This window comes from Physeter macrocephalus, chromosome 21, assembly GCF_002837175.3.
Source record: "Physeter macrocephalus isolate SW-GA chromosome 21, ASM283717v5, whole genome shotgun sequence".
Classification (NCBI taxonomy): domain Eukaryota; kingdom Metazoa; phylum Chordata; class Mammalia; order Artiodactyla; family Physeteridae; genus Physeter; species Physeter macrocephalus.
The window spans coordinates 88,479,911-88,488,746 of record NC_041234.1 but is presented as its reverse complement, the minus strand read 5'-3'; the positions used below and the strand labels follow the sequence as shown (position 1 = coordinate 88,488,746).

The following is an 8,836-nucleotide window of genomic DNA, read 5'->3' as shown; positions in this document are numbered from 1 at the left end:
GGAACATATGTATATGTATAACTGATTCACTTTGTTATAAAGCAGAAACTAACACACCATTGTAAAACAATTATACTCCAATAAAGATGTTAAAAAAAAAAAAAGAAGAAAAAAAAACCCAAACTCAATTTGCTTCCGTTTCAAAGAGGGGATCTGCCTTGAGAGTCCCCAGGCATCCAGAGATAGGTAGGCTATCTCAGGATGAAAAAGCTCTCAATAAAAACTTTACTTCCTCTACAATTTGTCCTCTAGTCAGCCTTGTAAAAATATATTATGTAGAAAATATTATGTAATTAAAACTCATCAAGCAATGCTGTGCGTGAAGCCAGATATTTTTCAATTCAATAGCCACCTACTAATGGCTGTGATAAAATTGTAAGATATACAGGGTAAAAAGGCACAGGGTTCTTAATCTCCAGGAACTCACATATCTTATAATCCTCTCTTAGCATTGCTCATTTGTAGGCACTTATATCTTCATCCTGCAGGATCTGGAATCAACCCTGACCAAGGCAAACTGTACATAAGGAGAAATATCTCTATCACTGAGTGAGATTTTGAACTAGTCCTGCTGCTGTAAGTCAAATATCTAATATCCCTAAACTTTCCTTTTAAACCATATGTGTCCAATTTGTGCTACTGAACAAGTCTTGGTTTCTGATTATTCATTTGTTCATTGGAACTGAAGCCTTGTTTGGACCCTAAATACTAGATACTAGAGCATGTTTGGGGCCTTGAAAAGCTTTCTACATGTTGCCAATTACCTTTCTCTTTATTTCCTCCATCTTTAAGGTTCTTGCTCAAAACTGAATATACCACCTACAGACATATCTTACTACAATAAATCTGAAATTGTCAATCACCACTTTCTGAAGCCTCTTGTTTCTGTAACCTTACACACCAGATCTGATTCCCTAGGACTCCACTGACAGCCAAGTTCAAGCACAGCTTAACCACATTTGATTGAATGTTCTAATTTAAACTATTGATTGTCCCTCTCAGGAATTAGTCTTATGGTTTTGTCAGCAAATCATCCCCATTTTACTTGTTTACCTATGCTTCCACCACTAGCTTTGAAGTCGAACCTAACTGGGTTATCACAGTCACCTTAATAGTTATCTTCCTATTCTTAATCATAATATGTACACAAATTTTCTACTATGCCCTATCACTCTTGCAATCCAAAAGTGTACATAAGTTTTTTTCTTCACATCTTCTAAACAGAAGATTAATTTATAACTACCTGTTATTTTTAAGAAATATCTACAATGAATGTACTGATATCTTAAAGAAAGTAACAAGAAAGGAAGGAAGGGAAATAGGAAGGGAGGGAGGGAGGGAGAGATAGAGAAGAAGAAGGGAGGAAAGGAGGAAGAAAGGAAGGAAGAAAAGTTGAAATTAACCACAGTGAGAAACTCAGTATTTTGGCTTGTTGGCTTGGACCTCCAAGTATAATTCAAACAAAACATAAAATCCTACAATATGTGACACTAATGTGAAAATTTCTCCCTTGATGCAAACCCTCTTTGGTATTTTTCAGCTGGAACTAAAAAGCACACTACTCTCTAACTGTGCAAGGAACACACTTATGATGCTGTGTAAGACACCATTAATGCAGAAATAAAAATGTTTAACATTAAAAATTTATATTTGTGATTTACATTAATTTCCATAGCATAGTACATGGCATTGTTTGTTCCTATGATTAAAGAACTTATCTTAAAAACACTGCCCTAGATGGCAGAGGAGAAAATCCTAGCAAAAGTAGGAACACAAAACATAAAGGTGTAAATTGCATTCAAAAGTCAAGTCTAGAAAAAGAGGTTAGAAAACAAATCTCATATTACTCTTTAAGATCTGAATTGAAGTGTAATTATAAGATAATGAAAGTTATTTTCTTGCGTGATACATCAACTGGCTCTGACAGCAGCTCCCAAAATTAAAATCCACCCAGATTTGCAGCAAAGTCAATAATGCTAGAGTATGTGTATGGTCTTACAAGGTAACTGTGTGGAAACATATTTTTTAGTTATGTTTCAATTACATTGGTTTACTAAACATCACCCCATAAACCATTAAATGGTGTAAACAAAGACACAGAAAGTATACATGGACAAGAATATAAACTCCTACTCTCATGTGAAATTGTAAAAATATCAATTTCAAAGTCATGTAAAAATTAGGAAAGTTTCACAAGAAAAATATATTCAGACTAAATAATTCATATTCTATGTTACACCTTTAGTTCTCCTTCTTAGAACTACTTAGTGTAAGCTAAAGTAAAGATGGTTTGTAAAAGTAAGATTCAAAAATTCTAAGGTGGTAGCCAAGAAAACTTCACTTTGTTTATGGACAAAAGACTAATTATGACCATAAAATAACCAAAGTAGAGAGTAGGGTACATTTCAAGAAAGAAACTGGTTTTAAGTTCAGGTTCATAATATCTCTCCTTTCCAAAGGGAGCTTAAAAAGGGTAAGAAAGATTAAAGTATCATTGAAATTAAGACAATATCTCAATCGCATAACACAACTCTGAGGAATATCATCCAGGTATAAAACATTTTGAATGAAATTAAAAGAATATACTAAGAATCAACTACAGAGATGCCAATACAATTTGTTAGGATATAAGCAGAAGAAAGTATGAAAAAAACTCCATTTTTCAAACTGAATGGACAACTGAGAGTATTATGTTGGCCAGGGAAATGAATTGAGGAAATATAATAGTAATGTTAAAATGCAATTAAGGTAGAAAATTGCCTATTTTTTTACTAGTAAAAACTAAGCTACTGGAATTGAAGACAGGAGCAAGTACATAACAGATAATGCACTAAGGGACAAAGAAGAAAACCCATTAAGAAAAAAAAAGGATATTCATAAAATGGGGATTCAAGACTCTAGATAATTGATATGACTGATGAAAGAAAACATATATAGCAATAACAACAAAAATATTCACAAGTCTAAAAGAAGAAAATCTTCCAGAAATGACAGAAGTCCTGAGTCTGCAAAGCAAAAGGCTTCACTGTCAAAAAAAATTTATAATGGCAAAAAATCCAGATATTCCTCATTATATAACTTTTAAGATGGAGAAGGAATATTATACCTACCCAGACATAAGAAGGTTACTTGCTGTAGCATTAAGATATTTTTGGCTACAAGTAAAGGAATATATAGTTTAAAGTGGTTTAAAAATAGGTGTTTCAATTCTTGTTGGTTTTTCATTTGTTTTTGTTTTCCTCACATTACAAGAAATCTGAAAGAGGCTGTTTCACAGCTGGTACAGTGGCTTAATGATATCCACAAGGATATGGGCCCTTTGTATCCTTTCACATGACCATCCGCAGCAGTAAGACTTTTGTCTTCAGTTTTGTTCTCTCATGGTCACTTAGCTATTGAATCATCCCTCATTGCGTCCTCACATAACCACACCCAAAAGCAGGAATAGAGAGTAGATACTGTCTCCTCATTTGTCTTATTTATTTATTTATTTGACTAGAGATTTTATTTTAGAAATACAGAGGACGGTGGTGCAATAATATTTGGCATTTTAAATTAAGGTTTGCTTCATTTAAGTTTAATATTAATTCCATACTGTGTTTCAGTAAGAACAATACAGATTTTCTGTATCTGTGGATCCAGTCAGACATCCAGTAGTACAAATTAACTTCAAGGCACACAAACTGAACAAAAGAAGTTAAGCGATTGAATGGCCGAGGAACTCATTTCCCCAGGGGAAGAGGGAAGGAGAAGAAACAAAGAATATAACAGGCGTGCAGCCTTTTCCATACCACCTTTGATGCTAACCTGCTTCAGAGGCAGATAAAAGCAGGCAAGAATGAGCAGCCATAGATCATTGGACTGTTACCAGCATCATGCTTTTCAGCAACATTTCAGCAGAGTTTGAAGCACTTTTTTACAGTAAGACCATTACAACAAACTCTCCAAAGGACCTTTAACCACCTCAAGCTAACACCCAATTAATTTTAAACATTGATTTAAAATTCAATTTAAACAACTAGAAAAAGGAAAAATGATACCACTTATGCCTCTAGAGTGTGATTAACCTCTCTCTTAGATGTTTGCATCACCTAGAAGTCTAATTGCTTTTGAATGTAATTTCCATTTCTAATGGTGATCTTGCCACATCTGGCAGGAGATGATAAAGTAGTGCTGAAAAAGCCTCTATGTAGTCCTATTAGTGTCTTAAAGAACCTAAAAACTGGAACCAGTAAAATGCACAGAAATTCACTCTTGCCTTTAAGAACATTTGAAAACTGCTTTTTTAAAAAAAAACAGGGCAGAACCTAAATTCTGAAACCAAATGTAGAAGTCAGATTTGGTGGTTCTCACTGACCATGAGGAATTTCCTACGTGGTGGGATGGGAAGGAATAGGGTGGCTAAGGTTGGTTTTTCTTGTTGGCTTTTAGATCTCACTGATTTTCATCTTCCACATCCTGCAAAAATTCTTTTTTCTGCTCTTCACCATCACCCTGCATGTCTGAATTCAGTAGTGTCAGATTATCACATAACAAATGCATGATGTGTAGGGTCTTTATAGCTTTCTTCACTCAGCATATCCAGTTCTGCAGTTGCATCGAGAGTTGATTTTGCCAACCTGCAGGCATGCTCAGGGAAATTAAGAATTTCATAGTAGGAAAAAAAGAAGCATATTCACATATATAGAGAACAAACCATTGGTTACCAATGGTGGGGGGGAGTGGGAGGTACAAACTACTGAGTGTAAGATAGGCAAAGGATGTATTATACAACATGGTGAATAGAGCCAACATTTTGTAATGACTATAAATGGAACGTAATCTTTAAAATTTGTATAAAAATAAAAGAATTTCATAGTAAAATACAGTAAAATTGAGAGCAAGACCTAAGTAAATGGGATGCGTTGGTGGAAGTTCTGTCATTGCAATATCATTAGCAGCTTTAAAGCTACTAGGCTGTTCTTTGCAGCCACCTTCCTGTGGCAAATTCAGCCAGATACCTGTGATAGTCTATTTTCATTTTATAATAGAAAACCTTGGACTCGCCAGTGTTAGCTGCTGGAATGAGGTGTTTGTCTGGTATATCCAAACTGTAACAACAGATTAACCTTAGCTCAATCTCGACCATATGCCAATACTCCTAGATCATTTTTAGTTTGTTTGCTCCTTCTTAGTTTCTTCTTTCTGTTTAATGCTGCTGATTATTCTCCAGGAGGCTCTTCTAGCTTCAATCACAATTTTATACATAACAGATAGAAAATTTCTTTCTTTAACTGTCAGCTCCACATCTATCCCTGCTACTTTCTTCATTAATTCCATCCTATCACTCAGCCTCCTTGGCCAGCTTCCTGGTGTATACCAGATTCTCCTGATCATGCATAGTGCAGCAGCTACAGTGGGGCCTGTGCAACAGATGGAAGTGGATAGGATCTCTCTCTCAACCTCCTGCTCTGCATCCAGGCAGCCCAATTATCTATTTTTTTAGTGAGGAAACTCTTTCTTAGAACACTCCAGCAAAATTCTCCTTACATCTTTTCACTTCAACAAGGCCATATTACTACACTCTAGCTATAAGGGAGACTGGGGAAGTGATTTTCTACATTTCCATGCTCTATAATCAAAGATGGGACTCTGACAGCAAGTAAGCAGTAAAAGGGGATTGCCTAATGGGTAGGTGACTCAAAATGTCTACTATAGTCATTTACCAAGGGAAAAAAGTGATTGAGCTATTCTTAGGAGAAGAGAAAAGGGGTACAGTAAACATTTTTTATTGTTTAATATTAATATTATGAAAACAACACACAAAATGGATGTTTTCAGTTTGAAGGGGCAAACAATAAAAATGATTTTCCCTCCTACTCACAAATTCCAAAAGCAGAAGTAACCACTATCGATGTGCACACATACATGCAACACATGCATCCTTTCTGTACTCATTACAGACACATCACCTAGTACTATATGATAGAAATTGGCATTGAATGAGCCATTTGGGCATTCCTCTATTTTAAGAAAGTTTGTTTATATTATTACTTCATGTATACAAATTATGCATATGTTCGAACTCAACTGTCCAAATTAGCTATCATGTCCTATAGAAACTTTAAAATCTTTCATTCTTTTTTATTTCATTTTTATCATTTTCCTTACACCAGTTTCCATGTCCTTAATTGTGTTTTCAGCTATATCTGTTATTGTTTGCTACTTTTTATCTAGCTTTCATTTTAGTAATACTTTATTTTTTCTTTTTCTTCCTGTTCTCTACCAGCTCACAGCTTGTCTTTTTTTACATAAATAATTTTCTTTTAGAACCCTTAAATATTTCCTTTGAGACCATATTTCAAATAAACTGATTTTTAAATTGATATAGTAGTGTTTTTATATGATATGTTCTATATATGTCTGTTAGAAATACTGTATGATCAATATTTATTCTTCCAATCCAAGAACACGGTATATCTTTCCATCTATTTGTGTGATCTTCAATTTCTTTCATCAGTATCTTATAGTTTTCAGAGTACAGGTATTTTGCCTCCTTAGGTAGGTTTATTCCTAGGTATTTTATCCTTTTTGATATGGTGGTAAATGGGATTGTGTCCTTAATTTCTCTTTCTGATCTTTCATTGTTAGTGTATAGCAATGTGACAGATTTCTGTACAGATTCATGTCCTTTGCAAACAGTCACAGTTTGACTTCCTCTTTTTCAATATTGTTAAAATGACTATACTACCTAAGACAATCTACAGATTCAGTGCAATCCCTATCAAATTGCCAATGGCATTTTTCACAGAACTAGAACAAAACATTTTTTAATTTGTATGAAAACACAAAGACCCCAAATAGCCAAAACATACTTGAGAAAGAAAAATGGAGCTGGAGGAATCAGGCTCCCTGACTTCAGACTATACTACAAAGCTACAGTCATCAAAATAGTATGGTACTGGCACAAAAAACAGAAATATAGAACAATGGAACAGGATAGAAAGGCCAGAAATAAACCCATACACCTATGGTCAATTAATCTATGACAAAGGAGGTAAAAATGTACAATGGAGAAAAGACAGTCTCCTCAATTAGTGGTGCTGGGAAAACTGGACAACTACATGTAAAAGAAGGAAATTAGAACATTCTTTAACACCATATACAAAAATAAACTCCAAATGAATTAAAGACCTAAAAGTAAGAACAGATACTATAAAACTCCCAGAGGAAAACATAGTCATAACACTCTTTGACATAAATCAAAACAATATCTTTTTGGATCTGTCTCCTAGAGTAATGGAACTAAAAACAAAATAAACACTGCAATAAACCATAATGGTAAAGAATAATATATATATATATATATATATATATATCTGAATCACCTAGCTATACAGTAGAAATCAACACAACATTGTAAATCAACTATACTCAATAGATTTAAAATAATAAACAAATGGGACCTAATGAAACTTAAATGCTTTTGCACAACAAAGAAAACTATAAACAAAACAAAAAGACAACCTACAGAATGGGAGAAAATATTTGCAAATGATGCAACTGACAAGGGATTAATTTCCAAAATATGCAAACAACTCATACAGCTCAATATCAAAAAACAAACAATCCAATCAAAAAATGGGCAGAAGACCTAAATAGACATTTCTCCAAAGAAGACATACAGATGACCAACAGGCACATGAAAAAATGCTCAACATTACTAATTATTAGAGAAATGGAAATCAAAACTACAATGAAGTATTACCTCACTCCAGTAAGAATAGCCATCACCAAAAAGTCTAAAAATAGGAGGAGGAACCAAGATAGCAGAGTACAAGGACGTGCTCTCACTCCCTCTTGCGAGAACACCAGAATCACAAATAGCTGCTGGACAATCATCAACAGGATGACACTGGAACTCACCAAAAAGATACCCCACATCCAAAGACAAAGGAGAAACCACAATGAGACTGTAGGAGGGGCGCAATCACAGTAAAATCAAATCCCATAACTGGTGGGTAGGTGACTCACAGACTGGTGAACACCTATACCACAGAAGTCCACCGACTGGAGTGAAGGTTCTGAGCCCCACGTCAGGCTTCACAACCTGGGAGTCCGGCAACGGGAAGAGGAACTCCTAGAGAATCAGATTATGAAGGCTAGTGGGAATTGACTGCAGGACTTCGACGGGACTGGGGGAAAAAGAGACTCCACTCTTGGAAGGCACACACAAAGTAGTGTACGCCTCGAGACCCAGGGGGAGGAGCAGTGACCCCAGGGGAGACTGAAACAGACCTACCTGCTAGTGTTGGAGGATCTCCTGCAGAGGCGGTGGGGGGGGGGGTGGCTCACCGTGGGGACAAGGACACTGGCAGTAGAAGTTCTGGGAAGTATTCCTTGACATGAGCCCTCCCAGAGTCTGGCTATTGAAAACAATAGCAAAGATCAATAGAACTAAAATCTGGTTCTTTGAGAAGATAAACAAAACTGATAAAACATTAGCCAGACTCATCAAGCAAAAGAGGGAGAGGACTCAAATCAATAAAATTAGAAATGAAAAAGGAGAAGTTACAACAGACACCACAAAAATATAAAGCATCCAAAGAGACTACAAGCAACTCTATGCCAATAAAATGGACAACCTGGAAGAAATGGACAAATTCTTAGAAAGGTATAACCTTCCAAGACTAAACCAGGAAGAAACAGAAAATATGAACAGACCAATCACAAGTAATGAAATTGAAACTGTGATTTAAAATCTTCCAACAAACAAAAGTCCAGGACCAGATGGCTTCACAGGTGAATTCTATCAAACATTTAGAGAAGAGCTAACACCCATCCTTCTCAAACTCTT

The 8,836-nt window shown here is 35.4% G+C and overlaps 1 pseudogene; it reads right to left on the bottom strand.

The window, feature by feature from the left end:
• Positions 1–4,434: 4,434 nt before the first annotated feature.
• On the bottom strand, positions 4,435–5,380 carry LOC102988561 (14-3-3 protein epsilon-like; annotated as a pseudogene).
• Between the last annotated feature and the right edge of the window lie 3,456 nt (positions 5,381–8,836).